Raw genomic sequence first — 19,077 nt, forward strand, 5'->3', positions numbered from 1 at the left:
GAGTTAATGAACTTACATAACTTAAACAGACATAGCTTTAAAACTGATAAGCTTTTGTTTCAAAAAATGATATCATTTTTTCTAAAAAAACATTGACTAGTTTGGTCAATTAAAATGGCAAATATTAAAGGAAAATGGTTTTTGGCACTTGATCCAGTTATTGGAAAACTTAAGTATGTCTGGAACTTTGTTACACAAATCTACTCTTTCAACTATGAATTTTATGAAATCTAAATACAGACCAAGTATTTCAGATGAAAATGCAGTGTCTGAATTTAGATCTGCTATAACTCTAACATTCCCACCAAATTTTAAGACTTAGTGTGATAAAAAAGTCTCATAAATATTTTTATATTGATTACATGTTGAAATGATAGCATTTGGGGTTGAAAGGGTTAAAAAAATACATTATTGAAATTAACTTCCCCTGGTTTCTTTTAATTTTTTCAATGTGACTACTAGAAAATTTAAAATTAGGTATGTGGCTCACATTATATTTCTGTTGAATAGTTAGAGACTCTGACTACTCAAGAAGTCTTTTCCCAGAAGCATCACTATCATTGGAAAATTTCTTAGAAACGCAGACTCTCAGGCCCCGGCCGAAACCTACTGAATAGAATCGGAATTTTATTAAAAATTCCAGGTTTGGCCATGATGAAGTAATAGGAAACAGATTTATGCTTTTGCCTGAGACAAAAAAAGAAAGAAAGAAGAAAAAATATGTGAAACAATGGTTTTCAGGAGACAGTACATCAGAAAGTAAATGAAGCGAGCCTATGATTGTCTCATCTTATTGTCTAAAGAGATTTCCTGGCATAGACATAGGAGGGGAGAATAGAGGAAGGGCCCCGGGACTTCCTGAGTTTAGGATACAGAGCTGAGAGTCTTGGAAAATAAAGAGTTTGGAGGACAGAAGGGAGCTGCACACAGAGAGAACTTCAGAATCCTCCAAGGCACCCCTGAGTACTCAGCTGAGTACTGATCAGTGCATGTGGGAGCAAACTACCTGTGGCTAGGGGAAGAAAATACTAGAATGGACGAGCAATAACACTGACTCGTGATAACACAGGGCCAAGAACAGAATCTATTTCCACCAAACAGACTAGAAAACCTCATAATTCAGAGGCATTCGGTACTCAGGAAGATCTTGCCTCTGTAGTGGGGAATAATTGGCCCTAGACTGAGCATTGTTCCAGTCCCACCTAACAAGATTTATAAAGTAAGACACAAAAGAATCAACTGTCTCTAATTTAGCTATGTTCCAAAACAAAACTCAAGAATATTTTTATTAATACAAAAATATCCAGCACCCAAGAACATAACATCACACAATATCTAGCATTCAATCAAAAATTTCCAGGCATGCAAAGAAGCAGGAAGATTCAACCCCTAATGAGGAGAAATGTCAATCAACTGAAACTGACCCAGAATTAAGACAGATATTAGAATTAGCAGACAACGATGGGTACTCACAATTTTAAGTAGAGATATGAATATATAAAAACACAAATCCAATTTGTAGAGATGAGATCTACAATGTGTGAGATGAACAATCACTAGATGCAATTAATGACAGATGGACATCACACCCACAAAAAGTAGTGAACATGAAGACATACCAATAGAAACTTTCAAAATAAAAAAATAAAAAAGGAATAAAAAAAAAAATAAAACCCAGAACATGAATGAGCTGTGGAGACAGCTCAAGCAACTTAATATATACGTAATTGGAGTCTTCATGGGGCGGAGAGGGGGGGCAGAAAATAATATCTGAAGAAAAATTACTAAAAATATTCCAAACCTAATAAAAATATGAACTCAAAAAAACAAGGAGCTTGACTAACCCCAAGCACAAGAAACATGAAGAAAAATACACCAAGGCACAGCATAATCAAATTGCTGAGAACAGGCAATGAAAAAGAAATCTTAAAGGCAACTGGAGAAAAAGAACACATCAAAGAGGAAGGAAGATAAGGATGACAGCAGATTTTAGGTCAAAAACAGTGCAAACGTCAAGACAGTGAGGCAACATCTTTAAAGAACTGAAAAAAAGAACCCTGCCAATCTAGAATTCTATACCCAGCAAAAATATCTTTCAAAAATAAAGGCAAATAGGGGCGCCTGGGTGGCACAGCGGTTAAGCGTCTGCCTTCGGCTCAGGGCGTGATCCCGGCGTTATGGGATCAAGCCCCACATCAGGCTCCTCCACTATGAGCCTGCTTCTTCCTCTCCCACTCCCCCTGCTTGTGTTGCCTCTCTCGCTGGCTGTCTCTATCTCTGTCGAATAAATAAATAAAATCTTTAAAAAAAAAAAAGGCAAATAAAGACTTTATCAGACAAAAAGCAAAAAAGAGCCCACCAGCAGCAGTTCTGCATAAAAAGAAATGTTAAAGGAAGCCATTTTGAGCAAATAAAACAAAAAAGGCATACCATAGAAATATGGATAACAAAGGTGTGAAGAGCACTGGGAACAGTAATTACGTAACATTTAAGTTTTTCATTATTTAAATATCTTTAAAACAGGAATGACTTCTAAAACAAAAATAATAATAATTAATGCAGAGTTCATTACAACATGTAGAAGCAAAATGCATGACAATGGTAATAGACAGCCGAGATGGAAGGATACTACTGTAAGGTTCTTACATGTGAAGGGGTTTAACACCATTAAAGGTAGACTGCGGTAGGTTAAAGATGTAGACTGTAAACCCTAAAGCAGCCATTAGAATAACAGAACAGAGATATAGTATGGTAACCCAACAAGGGAGAGGAAATGGAAACATGAAAAATACTCAAATAATCCAAAAGAAGGCAGCAAACAGGCAAAGAGAATAAAGAACGGAATAAACAGAAAACAGATATTGTCATATTGGAAACATAAAAGCAAGAGCCAATTACACACTGCCTACAAGGAGTGAAAGGGCCTTATTAATATCAGACAGGAGATTTTAAAGGTTTTATTTTTACTTGTTTGACAGAGAGAGAGCACAAGCAGGGGGAATGGCAGAGGCAGAAGGAGAAGCAGGCTCCCCACTGAGCAGGGAGCCCGATGCGGGGCTCCATCCCAGGACCCCGGGATCATGACCTGAGCTGAAGGCAGACGCTTAACCAACTGAATCACCCAGGACCCCCTCAGACAGGAGATTTTAGAGCAAAGAATATCACCTGGTATAAAAAAAAAGGTCATTTCACAATAATTAAGTGACTAGTTCAAGAGCATATAACAATCCTACACTCGCTATTCACCTTAACGGCTATGCCTCCAAATATATGAAGCAAAACCTGGAGGGACACAAGGAGAAAGACAAATTCACAAGCACATTCACATACTTCAATACTGCTCTGTCAATATTTAATAGGAGAAATAGAAAAATCAGTTAATACACAGAAGATCTGAACAAGATTCTCCAGTGATCGGAATGCACCCTAAAGTCTGAGAAGCATCGTTCTACACTACTCCCAACAGACAGTCCATATTCAGGTCAACTTCTGGGAAATTTTTCTTTTGTCTTCTTACTGGTACCATCGTAACTGGTGCTCTTTCGGCTGACTTCTAGGCTAGGCAGGAGTTACAGAAGGTATTTCCAGGACAGCTCATCTTGAAAAATAAACCACAGAATTTTGAGACGGTAGAGGTGAAAAGCTCCAAACGTTTTCATCTCATAGAGCTGGAAATAATATCATAAACTCCTTGAGATTTAAGGTACTTCATCTATAGGACGACACTAAGAGCTACTGTGAGGTATGACGTAGACGATGCTTGGCACGTGGCCTAACACCGAACACCTGCTCGATAACACATGCTTTTCCTACCTTCTCCACCACACTGCCTAAACGGTATGAACGCTCCGGACGCAGACCTAAGCTTTCCAGCACACCTGCTCGAGTAATTCCAGAAAGGCTAGGGAAAGGAATGCCTTCAACAGCAAAGCATGTCCGTATCTCTATTCTGATCACTGAAAATTCTGAGACACCATTCAACTAGCCAATACTTTTCCTTCTAACCCTCAGCGAAGAGCTTTATTTATGGTGGAAATCTACATTCTTCCAGCGGCTGTTGCCTTGTATCTCAGACTGGATTAACAGAGAAAGGTTGAGCTGGACACCTTTACAACAAAGCTTCCAATTATGGCAAATACATAAGAAGTAAATATGTCTAACCTAATTTTTTAAATCCCACCGGAAAATCTCTATCCCTTGTTATTGACTGAAATCAAGAGTGGTAAAAACAAGGACAGGAGTCAGAGGGCCTGGCTTTCAAGCCAGATCCTGCTGCTTCTTTTATCATCTTGAGTAGAACATTTTTCTTTGTGAGCCTTAATTTTCTCATCTATAAAAGAAAGACAAGAAGACAAGCTCTGTTCAACTTATAGAGTGTAAGAAGAATTAAAAGGGGATGCGTGTAAAACCATAAAGCATACAGAAGTGCAAAGTATGATTTCCAATGATCACAGTCATCAGTTCCTTCTATTAATATAGCAGCTTAAGAGGTAATTGGAGGGGGGATAACCGTTAAACATCGAGCTATTAGTTTTTTCTCCTCTTTAGAGGTGTGCACTCAATATGGTGTGAGCAGCCATGAGTTTTTAAAACTCAAAAATTGCCCAAATCACTACTTAAAAGTTTTCTCTGCAAGTAATAAAGGAATATAGCAACAAGAACAGGTTCGAATAACTTATCCAAGACTGTATCATGAAGCCCTAGGAGCTAAGAAATTCTGGCTTAACACCGGCCCAAGCTCCCCGCCCCCCAAAAAAACCTTACTAGGAAGTGAAGAAAAGAGTGGCAACGTTATACTTAATAAAGCTAGAAAGAAACGAACAGTGGCCGTGGCCTTTGGAAGATGCACACATGACAGCAACAACCACAATCAGAGTTTTCACGATGAGTTGGCCGCAAATCTGCAACAATCAATGTCTTCAGCAAAAAGCAGGCAAATGCTTCAATCGATCCTCCAAGCCCAACATGACCTACGGGCACTTAGTCCACCAGCCCTAAACTGATAGTTAATTCTTAAATTAATTCTTAAATCTTGAAATGTTACTACATTCGCGTCAAGCCGCACTTCTGGAATCCTCTGTTCTACGGGTGGCCTTCAGTGTGATCAACTACCATGTAGTTGTCGGCTCCGCGCACTGGGAAGTAAAGGTGACCTTAGCGTTGGAAGATCCATATCGAAATCTCAGTCCTGCCACCCCCTAGGTAAATGATTCTGCCCAGTCGTGGTACCTCCATGAGCCTCAAAACTCTTCCGGAAAATGCAAGTAACACTACCTACCTCACGTGGTGGTTGTGATGACATGACCTTAGTTATGTGACAGTGCCTAGCACAGCGTCCTGCCCACAACAGTGCTCAGAAATATTTATAAAATTGAACAAGCATCACTTACATTTCAAGGACGATTAATCACGATGAGTCATTTTCATAGTACTTTAAAACTTCCAAGTATTCACTGTTAAGAAGGCTTTACTCTTGGGGCGCCTGGGTAGCGCAGTCGTTAAAGCGTCTGCCTTCGGCTCAGGGCGTGATCCTGGTGTACCGGGATCGAGTCCCACATCAGGCTCCTCCACTAGGAGCCTGCTTCTTCCTCTCCCACTCCCCTGCTGTGTTCCCTCTCTCACTGGCTGTCTCTCTGTCACATAAATAAATAAAATCTTTAAAAAAAAAAAAAAAAAAAAAAGAAGGCTTTACTCTTAGCAAGAGCTGTATGTCCTACCAGACTATGAATGATCCTTCAGGGACTAATAATCATAATCATAAAAATCCTAGGGAAAAAAAATCTTGAAAGGGAAAAATTCTGTCACACTACGTAATCTTTTCATCTTTTAAACTGCCTCCACTTTCCTGTCTATACGGAAACTAAAACATTAAATCCACAGGCAGGCATCCGCAGGTTTACCACACTTGGTGATGGTAACTGACTTGGTAAGCCCAACCACAATGGAGGCAACTCTCCCACAGCTCATTAACTTTCCCCAGTTGTCCCAAGAATTGGTAACAATGGGAAAACCATTTGGAAAATACAAGATGAAACACAAAAGCCATTCTTAAGTAACTATCAGGAATCCCTGTGAACTTGGCAATCAAAGAGGATAAAAAGCTTAGAGGAGGAAGAGGTGTGGGTGATGATTATGTAAACATGGCACAAAACTTTTGAAAGCCAACTTCTGGCTGAAATGGGAAGTCATCGAGAAGAAGATGTGTACTGGAGACCACAGTTATACAGATAGGAAAAAGGAGAGGGTTTATCAATGTTACTAGTTCTACAATGAGATAAGATGCTACTATATGAATCTAGAACCAGTACCTGTGCTCAGAATGAAAGTGGATTTTCCATAGTAAGTTTGCAGTTTCCTCTGATGTGTGTGTGTGTGTGTGTGTGTGTGTGTGCGCGCTTTGAGAAGCCTAAACACTAGAGATGGAACTAATTTGTTCATGGAAAAAAAAAAAACAGCACTTTCACTGCCTGCTATAAGGAGCTTGTGTTTTCTTCCAACACTCTGAGAACCAAGTACAACAAAGGATGCCACGCGATGAAAATTTTTAGTTTTTTAAATAAAATGATGAGGAAGTTTTTGGGTTTTTTTTAAACACATATGTTGGGCTTACATAAATAATCAGCCAGAACATTTTTCTAACATATAATTTTCTTGTCAAGCATATATTTTTCTTTTTCCTGGAAACTCAATGTCAGAAGTATATGATGATGATGATTGTTTTTCAACAGATAATTGGATAATTCTGGGGTCAGAATGAAAAAAAAAATAAATCTTATTTAAAAGTCTTAGATTCATTTTTAGGAACAGGATGGAAATAGTCTAACAATGCTTGAAGTAAGTCGTCTCCGTACTTAAGCTCATGGTCTATCAATTTTTCCAGGAACGTAGGTTCTTAGCCTTATCCTTAAAGCTTTTGGACTTAAAATCCGATGGATGAAAATTTGCAGGTTTTTTTTTTTTTTTTTTTCAAATAGCATGTTTACTTCCAAATAGGCAAGCATGGAACTTCCTCATTCCGGCACACAGTTCAAGGACAGAGTTCTGTCTTTTATTTGCACTGCTATCAAGAGCTACATCTGAAACAGGACATATAGACATATCCCTAAAGCAGAGTGTGCTTGTCAACATTTCTTCTTGAGCCCCAGAGTGATTCACTCTAAAGAAGCCGCCCATTGTCCTCAGACTCTCTCTAGAAGGAAGGAAGGCAGGATCCAACTTCCCCTTTCAGCTTCTCCTTTTCTTCAAGAGTGGTAGGTTTCCTCCACCTGCCCAGCCAGTATTCTTACAATCACACCTGGGTTTTATCAGAAACACAGACTTGTCATCCTTAAAAGGCAGAGAAGGGGAGATGAAGCCAGGGAGCCTACATCCCGCGGGATGTGACGAGACTCCGGAGAGCCTGTACTGTGCACCGATACGCTTCTGCTTCATGAAGAAGTTACTTTCCTTCAACAGGCCTGAAAGAGAACCACTTTGCTCACCCACGCACAGCTGAGAACAGCGAGGCAGAAACCAGAGGCTGTTGGCTGCGATGCCCAGCACCGAGAAGAAGTGGAGAGCTGTGGGGTACAGTCCCTCCTGGGTGACAATAAGCCTGGCAACCAGCTTCTGCAAAGCTTGGCAGAGGGAAAAGAAAGCCTCTTTAGAAATACAGTTGGCAAAACACTGAATATAAAGGATACTCTGAGCAACTGCATAATTACAGACTCAGAGTAACTGTCTAAACTGGATCCCCATAGGATATCCTTTGTCTGTCCGTGGAGTGGTCTAGACCCCCACTGCACGCCCTTTAACAAAGCGGCTCTCTAGGCTTCCTTCTTCCTTCTTTTACAACAGGGATGGAGATGGATGGAGAGGGAAAAGTAAACCCTGGAAGATACTGATACGTCCTCTCATTTATTGCATAAGGTTTATGACTTTGGATCTGAGTTCAAACCCAGATACTACTACTTACTGTCGTACCTCATTTGAGGTACTTAACCCCCAGGGTTTCAACTTATAAGAGGATGCTGATGACGAGAGGTACGGCATGTCAAGCCCTCAGCGCGGGGCCCGGCACGTGGTGTGCGCAATCGTGACCCTCCTGTCCGCAGCAGCCCCACCCCCACCACTGCGTCTTCTGTGTCTCCGTTACGCCTGGAACGTGCATCCATCACAACACCCCTGACACTTCCCCACGCTTTTGTGCTCACAATGCATGTCCAGGTCATGGGCCCGTGAGGGCAGGATTCACTCTATAGTCTCAGTACCGAGCATGTCCACACACATGCGTACGCTTGCACGCACACACGCACGTGCACACACACATACACACCACTATGAGGCGAACAAATGTTTGCTGAACGAACGAGTGAATGAGTGAACAGACTGCTGGGTTACATTCATTGCTTATTTCTGTATAATTCAGTTTTAGAAACCTTTCCCCAGGTGTTGGTAGAGCCGGCTAACTTGTCCAGGTCAACTGAACCTGCCGAGCACATCTGGATTCCAACTAAAGAAGCATCCGACGGGCAGGGTGGGCTTCAGTCCGCACTAACACAAACTCCTATCCCAGTGCTGCAAACAGAGACCCAAATCTAACTCCCACCGATTACATTCCCATAACTGTGCTTCTTTTCAACTGGGGAGTTCTAGCACCAAACTCCATTTTGGCCCAGGTAAGCATCCTTTCACTTGTTTTCAGAATTTTAAAAAAGGAGAGCAAGAAGAAATGTAAATGAAGTCTTTAGCGCGCACACACAAATTTTCAGAGAAAGAGCAATTTCCCTGCAGTGAGCAAGTACCGGGTGGGAGGACTCCGGGGCTCGTGGCAAACATTGCCAAGGAGAAGCTGCACAGCCCCGATGTCATCCCGGGAGCTCTGGGTCAGGGCAGGGCAAGCACATCCTTTCCCACCGCCTCCCAACGGCCAACCTGCCTCATTCCTCACTCTGAGAAGGCCCCTCCCCGTTCATAGCTTTAGACAGAAAACTAAAGATTCCTAGACCCAGGATCTCCTCAGACTTCATCTCCAGTATCTTTTCATGGCCATAGACTCACTGCTTGGAAACACCCCTGAGGAGAAGGCCCAGCACAGTCTTAATATGCCCATGACTTACAAGCCACACTGGCCACAAAGCACAAAATACCTTCCTAGATCTTTCAGAAATATAATTTGGGGAAAAAAAAAAAAAGTAAACATTAATTCTGTTCTGTGTAGGAACAATTTCCATTTGCGAGGGAAAGGTTATCCAAAAACAAGCCCATGTTTCAGTTACTTTCAAGGTCCCGGCATGTGAAAGAAAAGCCAAAGTAAATTTCAAGCCATTTCCCCCAAAGTTCTGGCCTTTGGAATGCCCTGGCCTGACCAGTTTCAAAACTGGTGTTTCCAACTTTCAATTCCAAAGAACCGTGTTTTTTAAAAGGCAAAGTTTCCTCTAAATAAAAACCGGGATAGCGTATATTCAATGTGATTATTATACCCTACGCAGGTGACAGCCAAAGGGACTGGCCCGTGACAGAGGCAGAAGGAAGAGCTTGCAAACGGTAAAGAGCAAATGAGGAAGAAGGAATCTATCTCTTCAGAAGCACTGGGGAGGAAGAACTGTGCCTTTGAACGTTGCTTCCAGGGTAAATCCTAAAAGTTCTCATCCCCAGGAAAAGCAATTCCATAGCTACGTGCGGTGATGGCTGTGAACTAGACTTACTGTGGTCATCACTGAATCTACCCAAATCCTGAATCGTTATGCCGTGTACCTGAAACAAACGTAGTGTTGTATGTCGATTATATCAAAATAGAAAATTGAGGTGGGGGGTGGGGGGTGGGGGGTGGGGGGTGGGGGAAGGCCAGGACAAGAGAGCAAGAAGGCGCCGGGCAGCCCTGCGAGAGACAAAGACACGCACCGGAAGCCCGGGGCAGTGCAGACACAAAGAGGCAGCGTGCAGAGCAGGGGCCGGCCTATCAGCAGGACGAAAAGCTGACAGAAGTCATCGGAAAGGACAGCCTACCCAGTGTCAGAGAGCAGGCTGGATGGCGGGGGAAGCAATTAAACACCTGTGACAGATGGAGATGAGGGCATCCAAGGCGAAGTGTCCCTAAGACACTTGAAACCGAGGGCTGCTGGGTGGTGGCTGGGCTGCTGGGTGGTGGCTGGACAGCCGCGACGGAGCAGGAGCAGGAGGGGTAGCATGTCAAAGAGGAAACGCAGGGTCCCAGAACGAGGAGAAAGTGGCCGAAGTCTGGGGGCCGGAGGAACGGCTATCGGCCTGTGCGTGGGCAGTAGGCCTGTGTCCGCACAAGAGCACAAGAAATGCTAGAGAAATCCCGACCAGAGGAGACGCCCTCCACGGCTCGGAAGCTCCTTCCTGCTCTGGGGAGAGAGTCGTTGCCAACCTCTAGGGTCCCAGCGCCGTCGGGGCAACACGGTCCCCGTGACCTAGGGCTGCTGGCTTACCTTCCAACAGTCTCCCCGTGGAAAAGACTGGACAGGTTAACTCTGGCCCATTCATTTGTATCTGGAATCCAGCGGGAAGGCGGTAGCACTCCACCCCATGCAACAGGGAGAACGACTTGGCCACAGTCATCTTCTGAAAGGAGCGGGGCTGGTTGAAGACAGATAATGGGTCCAACGGCCACGGAGGGCCTCTCTGTGTGTCTGCGGACGTGTGCACGTGGGTACGTGGGTAAGAGCGATGCACGTGTCAGAAAGCTGGCAGCTGCACTTGAGAGCCAAGACTTAACACCACAATAGAGGAACGATTATAACATGCAGCAAAATGTAATGAGGAAGAGAGTCGCCCCAGGGAAAGAACGCAGTGACAAGCCCAGTGAGGACCGTGGCCGTGGGGGTGGCTCAGCCTCTAGCTTGGTACAAGTGGATCCTTCTGAGGCTCAGCCAGTCAGAGTGCGGAGTTGCGAGTCAGGAGACTTTCCGTTCTTAACAAGGCCCTTGACGACTGAGCCTCAGTTTCCTTTTCTGCAATACAGAGCCCCCCCGGCCACCAGCCCTGAGAACGAAACAGAGCTCTTGGAAATCCCAGTGCAAATGGCAGTAAAAGCAATTGAAAGCTGAAACACTGCCCAGGTCGAGTATTGCTGTGAAAAGGGACCAAGTAAGAGAGATACGCGGACGTGTAAATGGAGCACAGAGGGGATGAAGGGCTTAGAACCATGGGTCCAACTCAGCAAGTACGAGTCGCTGGGGATCTGAAGCAGCAGTGGTTTCCAGTGCAAGGGCCCCTAGGAGTTAGAAGAGCTTCAGTCTGGGTTTTATCCATGTCCAAGTGAACACGGGTTTTTTTATAACCTTTTATAGAACAAAGGGATTGCAGCTGACCGATCCTCATAAAGGGCTGTGATTTATGCTGCTGCTCCCAGAGAGCATTTATTCCCTTCCATGCACAGTGATTAGGAGGGCAGAAGGTTCCGGAGTCCCGGGCAGGAGTCAGGGCACAGGGAGGCGCTCTCCACAGACACAAGGCCTTGTCTCTCTAGGACATGCCCTCCCCGTGTGATAAACCACAGAATGCCTAGTCCACCTTCCTGCACACCGACTCCCCTTCGCAATTTTAAACGGTGCATCTACTTGGTACTCTGGCTTTATCTGAGCTGCCATGATTGCAACACTGACACGATTACACAAAAAGGTGCTGCCTTCTACCATGGCCCGCATAAGGCACCGGTTCCGTCCCTTGTTTCCGAGCTGTGAATGCAGCCAGGGCGGGGCTCAAGCCCTGCCTCGTCTTCATAGGTTCTCCAGGCCTGCCACACTGTAAACACTCAACAGAAGACTTGCTGAATTAAACCAAAGAGCCAGATCATCTTGGATAAGTAACCACTTCTGAGAAACTCGAGTTTTGTCATGGAGAAGATAAGGGATGGGGGCAAAACACCAACCAGCTCTGGCAATGCAAAATAGCCCAATCTTCTGAAAACAAAACAAAACGAAAAAGCACTGTCTGAATACTCATTGTCTTTTTTATGTACTTCACGCAAAAGGAATATGTATGTAATTAAACCTGATTCATACGTCGAATTCAAAAAACATTTTTAATATTCAACCCATCCCTCTGTTAGTCAATGACACACAAAAGCTGTGTGGGTTTTAAGTATGAAAAAAAAAAAACTATACATACTGGTTATCGCTGAAAAAACTTATTCAGAAAAAATGTTAATTCCAACATTTCCTTTTACACGTTCTCCCCTGAAAGACTGTACCTAGAATAACATTGACCTAATGGAAACAAATAAGACTACTGACAACGGCTACAGTGTAACAAAGGCGTCTGGCTTTTTACCTTCCTTGGTTACTGCACAAAAGCAGCAAATGTAAGTACAGTTGCCCCAGCAGCTGGCAAGTTCTCTCCCACATGCGAAGAAGTTGTGAAACAGCTGGGGAGCGCAAGATGCTTTTGAACAAGCTGCTATGTGATCCAAAATTACGCACTGCCTGTTCATCTTCCATACAATGGAAGCGACAGCCCAGGGCAGGTCTGGCGCATGCCCTGCAGCTGCTTCTTTCTTTGCAGCAGGGGCCCAACAAGTGGCTACAAATGGAGTAAGATGCACAAAAGCTGAAACCTTGCTCCTAACCCTTTGCATGCTGTCACGGAGTTAGGCGTGCAGCTCGTGTTCCAGTGTGGGCGAAAGCTGCATTTTATACCGAAACGGAAAACGTCTCTGATGCTTTAAATGGCAACCCCTCCCTGTACTCCAGACCCATGCACTTCTTGGTGACAACTTTCCCAGGAGGGTGGCGTTTGATGACATTATAGGGCTTCTGGTGCTTTTGCCCATGACTGATTGTTTTAAAAGATAAATGCACAAGAAAAACCCACAGCTACAAAGCAGCGATGTTAACGAGGTCTTCCCAAAACAACCTGGCGTAAAACAGGATTTCTCCACTTGTATTTGCTAAGGTTCAAGCTTTGGGCTTTATACCATAGGAATTCGTCTACTGCTTGTTTACTAGTTGCTCAGCCTGAACATGGTCCTCCTTCCTTGTATCAGCTTCCAAGTTAGAGTTCAGCCGTCTTCAGATCATACATCGTTTATCATATTTAAGCAACTACTTTTGAAATGGTCTATCTCAAACTCTCCTGCCTTCTCCACCAATCGGGTGGCTCACCTTTAAAGAGACTCCAGAACAATATCCTCTTTTCCAGAGAAATGTTCCCTCTGGCCAAGACTGGGCCAGCACCAGTTTCACAGAGCGGATATTTTTCTTCAGCGTTACAAATGGCTAGCGAATGAGCAAAGAGCATACGTGCTTCCTTTGCTCCAGTGTGTCTGGTTTTGAGTTTGTTTTTTTCTTTTAAGTCCTGTCATCCTGGCCATTAGGATACTGGCTTCAAATTAAAAGGAAAGATAAATGGCTAGAGAACTGACCACAAAATTATACAGTGGTAAAATTAGGAAGAAAGCCCTACGGTTCCGGAGCCCCTTGTAAATTCCTTGGGCAACTAGACAGAATTTTCCAGCACTACCAACCCCACCCCCCCACTGCTGATTCCAAAAGAGGAATCACTCGCTGCCCTGCATGGCAGTATTAACTAAGAAGAATAGCAAGTTCAAGGCAAATATCAATGAACTATTTTACCTCTTGGGAGGAGACAAGAAAGGAAAAAGAATCTGTTCTTAAGCATCATGGTTATTACTTAACATTTGTTGAATGGCTACTATGCGCTAGATTCTGTGCTACGAAGTGCTTTATAGGGATTATCCAATTTAACCCTCAGAGCTTCAAACCAGGAGGTGCTATTATTATCCTTGTCTTAGAAGAGGAAAACAGAGTTCAGAGAGGCTGAGCAACTTGACCAATATTACAGAGCTATAAATGGTGGAGGGGGCATTTCAAGCCCGTCACTGTGACTTCAGATGCTTGCCCTTAATCATCATGCCTCGCTGTCTCCACAACTGGCATTGCCCGGGGACGTTCTGAGTCACCGACTGTCATTCCAGAGTTTAAAACAACAACTTTCTTAAAGGCAATGCATTTTAAGTACATTCAAGGCAATATACCCACAGCCCCTATTACAAACTTGAGCTCAAGGATGCATAAATGTGCACAGATAAAATCCTGTTGTTCGATGCTGAAAAGGCATTTGAGTTTTAGCTCATTAGGCAGTTAATTAAGGTTGGCCATATTTCCAAGGCAGACATAATGTTACACACGTATCCAGCACGGTGGCCAAGTCACATCACTTAAGCAGGGTAGGAACTGCAGCTCCTTGCACCAGGGAAGGCAAACAGACATTCACGCCATGTGGAGCTCCTACCTCAGGCCCACCTGCCTCATGAGACACCACAAAATGCAAGAGACAGCTATTTCTGACTCACTTTGGAGTTGTCAGAAAATTCTAAGGGTTTGGAAGACGCCTTAGTTGTTGTCATACACCTTAAACTTGAAGAGTTGGTTTAGTTTGGGTGCTGGCCCTAACAAAAGCCCGCAAGATGTAGAAAGTCCGGCAAACCCTGATGCCTAACATCACAAACCCCAACCTGGGCTTAGAGCACATGCCGTGGCTCTTTAATCAGCAATCAATAATATCGGCCTCTGCCAAAGACACTGGGAGGAGCAAACAGTACTCTTTAGAGCAAGCCACACTCCTTAAGCTTCAGTTTACTCCTCTGTAGAATAAAAATAACTGCCTCTGAGGAGGAGAATGGTGAAGATCCTTCCAAAGTGTGTGTGAAGAGTCTGTCATCCACCGGGCACTTTATAAAAACCAGTTCCTGTCCTTTCCTTACTACAGAAGGGAGTGGAGGCAGATAAGAAAGCATGTGAATTCTAGCCATTGATTAGTGGGGGATATGGTTTCACATGGGAGCAGAGTGCCCTGGGTTTTTCTTCAGCACACCTCCTCGTCTGGCGTCCAGAGCCCTGAAAGTCTGGTGCGCGGTGGAGATGTTGCCCAGGCCCCTTCAGTGACAGGACTAGTGCACAGGCTGGGTTTGCCTAAGTTCCCACAACCTACGGGAAGGAGCTCTCTTAATTTCTCCTGCCGACTTCTCCCCTATCGCACGAGGAACTTCCTGATGCAATAAACTGTCGGACTTCACCAGAGCTGTAATGCCTTCGCCAGAAGCGCTGAACCCCGCACCTGACCCAGATTGCGGCCTGGAAGGCAGCCTCGCGGCCGCTAACTCACACTAATGCAATTACTGCCTTGTGGAGCTCGGCTCAGGGTGCCGGCGGCTGCCGGCGGTCCCCGGGGCCTAAACCACTCCCTTCCGGGAGCCAGCAAGCCACCCGAATCTGCAGGCAGGGGCGTGGACCCGCGGGCTGGCCGCGCGCGCCGCGCGGGGACTTCAAACCCGCGCGGGCCCTGCGGAGGCGCGACCCTGGGACCGGAGGAGGGGCGCGGAGCCACAGCAGCTCTCGCCACTCGCCCGTGCAGTCGGGAGAGGAAACAGGCAGTGTCGCAATTCCCAACACTCGTGTGCACCTCTCCGGGTCACCCCCTTCCCCGCCCCACCTCCCAGCGTAACGGGCCGCGGAGCTAACTTCCCGAAACTCCGCAGAGGGAAATCCTGACCCGGCCCGCACCTCGGGGCGGGCGCGCGCCGGGGCGCGCCGGCGACGGAAGTGGGTGGGAGCAGTGGCCGCGCCGCGCCTTTGTTACTGCTCCGGGACCCCGCGGGCCGCCGGGAGCACCCCATCGCGGCCGCCCGGCATTCGGCCGCCCACTCCCACGTCCCGGTCGCCGCCCGGGGCAGGACCGCCCAGAGCCAGAGTAAAACCGGCCCCACCTCCGGGCCCCGAGAAGGGCGCGCGGCGGCGTGTCCTAGTGTCTGCCGGCCTTAGTCTACGCTGCCGTTCCCTGCCCTGGGGCCACCGCGCGGAGGGACGTTCCTCACCTTCTGAGCTTTCCCCAGACCTCTGGGTGGCAGAATCGCCGATTCCCCAAGGACAGCAGCTTGGCAGCCCCCGCTTCTCAACAGCGCCACGGCCACTCCCTGCCTCCTTTCACAGAGCGAGGATCGGGTCCCCCCTCTCGGGATGATTCACTACGCTCCTTACCTGGAGGCTCGAACAAGTCCCCTCCCCTCCGCCGGCCCGCGCAGCGATCGGGAGCTGGCGCCCTCTGCCGGGCCACCAGCGGGAGCACCCTCGGGACTGAGCGAAGAGCAGCACAGAGGGTCCGAACCTGGAGCCCACAGGAACGCAGGACCCCCAACCTACCACCGATGGTCATCCCTTCCCGAGCAGTGGCCAGCGCGCCGGGCCATCCTGGCCGCCGTGCCAGTGCTGACGCCAGACCCCAAGGGAAGAGGACCAGAGCTGTCCTCGCGCCCCCGGGGCCACTGGACGCGCCCGGAGTCCCCCACTTGCGGGCCAGCCGGGCCAGCCCCGCCCCCGGGGATGTCCCGAAGAAACCACCCTGAATAGCGTCTGCACATCTGGTTTTAAAACACTGGAAAGGCAGTTTTACTGAGTGAAAACAAAGTTTGTGTCTTGTATCTAAAGTAGCCTCCTGCTCGAATTTAAGAGGCGGAGGGGAGGGCGGGGGCCCGTCACACTCCCCCCACTCTCCTCGGTCCTAGGACTAGGAATTGGCTTGGGGTGAGCTCCAGGCGTATCCGCAGCCCCGGGCTACCGGGGCTCTGGGGTGCCGGTGGAGCCCTGGGTCTGGCTTGGGGCTGGAGGCCGGGGCGGCCGTGTCACTCACCCGGCTGGGAGGAGTGGCTGTCCGAATGACTCGCGCTTTCGCCGGAGTAAACACATCAGCAGCAGGTTAGCCTACCCTCCTCCCCCGCCCCCGGCCGGTCCCGAGTGATACTCCGCAGGGGGACTAGGAGGAGGGGCAGAGGATACCTACACGCGAGGGCCCGCGTCCTACCACCGGGCCCCTGCACACTCACACCCCAACTTCCCGACCCCACTCACCCGTTCGGCTCGCCGGCCGCGGTCGCCCACCTGCCGGGCGGGCCCCCCCGCACAAAGTTCCCCGCAGCGACGAAGGCGGCGGTCGCCCCGCAGCGGCGCCGGAAGGGGAGACGCACACTGGCGCGGGACCCCGGCGACGGCGGCACCGTCCCCACACTAGCTGGTGCTCTCCGCGAGGGGCCCGGCAGAGTGGCCGCCGCAGCCGAAGCAGAGCAAGTTGCGAGGCAGGTCAGCGCCGACTGGGAGCCTCTGTTCCCGAGTGCGGGTGCGCGAGTCCCGGCGCGGCGGGCGGGCGCCGGCTATTACTTGTAGGGCCCCCGGGTGTCGGCCGCCGGGCGCTCTGAGTGGCTCGGAGGGCGCGCCAGGCCGGCGGGGCGACGGGACCCACCCCCTCGGCGCGCACCCGCCCCGGCCCGGCCCGGGGACGCGCGCACGCGCACGCGCCTGGCGGCTCCGGGGCTCCCGGGGCTCCCGGGACTCTCGCTGGGCTCCAGCCGCGCAGCCCGAGGGCCGGAGGGGCGCCACTTACCCTTAGAGACCCGGAGCGGCCGCTCTGAGTTTGAACCGTTCGCGGGATAAAACCCACCAACGCGTGCGAACGTTGCAGTCCTTAGCGCTCTAGGCCAGTCGTCAAGGAGACCGCCCTTGCCCGCCCAGTCACAACTGTGAAGTCTTGTCACGCCCCCCCACCCACCCAAGGGCCCATCTGGACAGCGGACCTGCCCTATCTCAGTGGTTCTCACACTTCAGCCAATCACAGTCCCCTGAGATTTGTTAAAACACAGCTTGTTTTTCCCTCCCCCACCCCACCCCTCCTCCTCCCCTTTCTGATTCTTTTAATCTAACAGGGGCCGAGAATTTGCGTTTCCAACAAGTTCCCAGGTGATGCTGAGACAGTGGTGAGCATCAGATCAGTTAAGGTTTGTGAAGGACTTGATAATCTGCAAAGCGGTAGATACATGTACACTTGTTAAATCCGCTCGTGAGATTTATCTGTTTCAGTAGCTAGTGCTCGCGTTTCATTTCGTTCCAACCCTGGCTTCTTTTCCTCCGAATGCTAGACTTATTTTTCCTCTTGGGTATGCACTGAGCTTTGTGTATACCAGCCCCCATCAGGAAGCAAAAGGTGAGTATATTGGTTTGCCAGGGCGCCATAACAAAGCACCACAGTCTCGGTGGCCTAAACAACAGGAATTTATTTTCTCACAGTTCTGGAGGCAGGAAGGCCAAAATCAAGGAGTCAGCATGATTATTGCATTCTCCGTAGCTTGTGGATGGCCATCATCTCTTTTAAAGACACCCGTCATGCTGAGTTTTAGGGCCCACCTATATGACCTCATTTTAATTTAAGTTCTTCCTTAAAGACCCTATCTCTAAGCACAGCCACATTCTGAGGTGCTGGGAGTTAGGACTTCAACAGATGAATTTTGAGGGGATACAACTCAGCGCGCAACGGGGAGCTCCCCTGCCCCTAAGAGCCTAGAGCAGAAACTGAGCTTCTGCCTTCCCATCCCTATGCCCTCCGCGTAGGCTGGCCTGTGGACTCACATACCAACACCTGAGTGCTGCGCTTCCAGGCTGGAAGGGCTTCAAGAACCACCCCCTCCACTGAGCATATGGTCCTCTGGAAGACAATACCCAATGTGTGAAATGAATATTGAGAATCTATTAGGAATCTGGGCCCCTTACTCAGCAAACATTTCAGAACTAGCCCTTTACTTTTTGCTACTGACTAGGTACACGTACCCCTTACCTCTGTCCTGCTTTGTTGGGGCTGTGACTCCCACCTAGCACCCGTGTCACCTCCAGAAGGCTCCAGAAGGAAGGACTGTATTCAATAAATACATTAAAGACTCTTCATTCCTCCTGCTATCTGTGAGAGCTCCGGCAGCACTTACAGCTGGAGAAGACAGGAAGGAAGCAAGGACAAGGGCTGTCTGCCCTGACCCCACACTAACCAGAGTCATGGGAATGACTGATCTCCAGTAAATCAGTAATTGCCCGAAATTTGGAGCCTCATCCCCAGTCTTCTTCTGATTTTGTCCTACGTCATATCTTTGCCTGTGGCTTTGTCTAATACCAGGCCAGACTTCTCCCCAAGCCCCAGATCCAAATGGCTACCAGATCATCGTAGCGCTCCAAACCCAGTATGTCCATCATTGAACTCTTCCCCCCAACCATGTCCTCCACCTGCATGCACTCCCCATCT

General features: G+C 47.8%; 1 protein-coding gene across 2 annotated transcripts in view; it reads right to left on the minus strand.

Moving 5' to 3' along the window:
• The window catches only part of SVIL (supervillin), a 232,382-nt gene extending 215,155 nt beyond the window's left edge, over positions 1–17,227 (minus strand). The window contains exon 1 of one of the 2 annotated variants that reach the window (XM_057304683.1): positions 16,869–17,227. The gene's annotated coding sequence lies outside the window, so the exon portion shown is untranslated. Of the gene's footprint in view, positions 1–16,650; positions 16,817–16,868 lie in introns of those variants that run through there. The other variant, XM_057304684.1, reaches the window with a different exon arrangement.
• Positions 17,228–19,077: the final 1,850 nt, after the last annotated feature.

The sequence above is a fragment of the Ursus arctos genome, unplaced genomic scaffold (assembly GCF_023065955.2).
Source record: "Ursus arctos isolate Adak ecotype North America unplaced genomic scaffold, UrsArc2.0 scaffold_30, whole genome shotgun sequence".
Taxonomy (NCBI): domain Eukaryota; kingdom Metazoa; phylum Chordata; class Mammalia; order Carnivora; family Ursidae; genus Ursus; species Ursus arctos.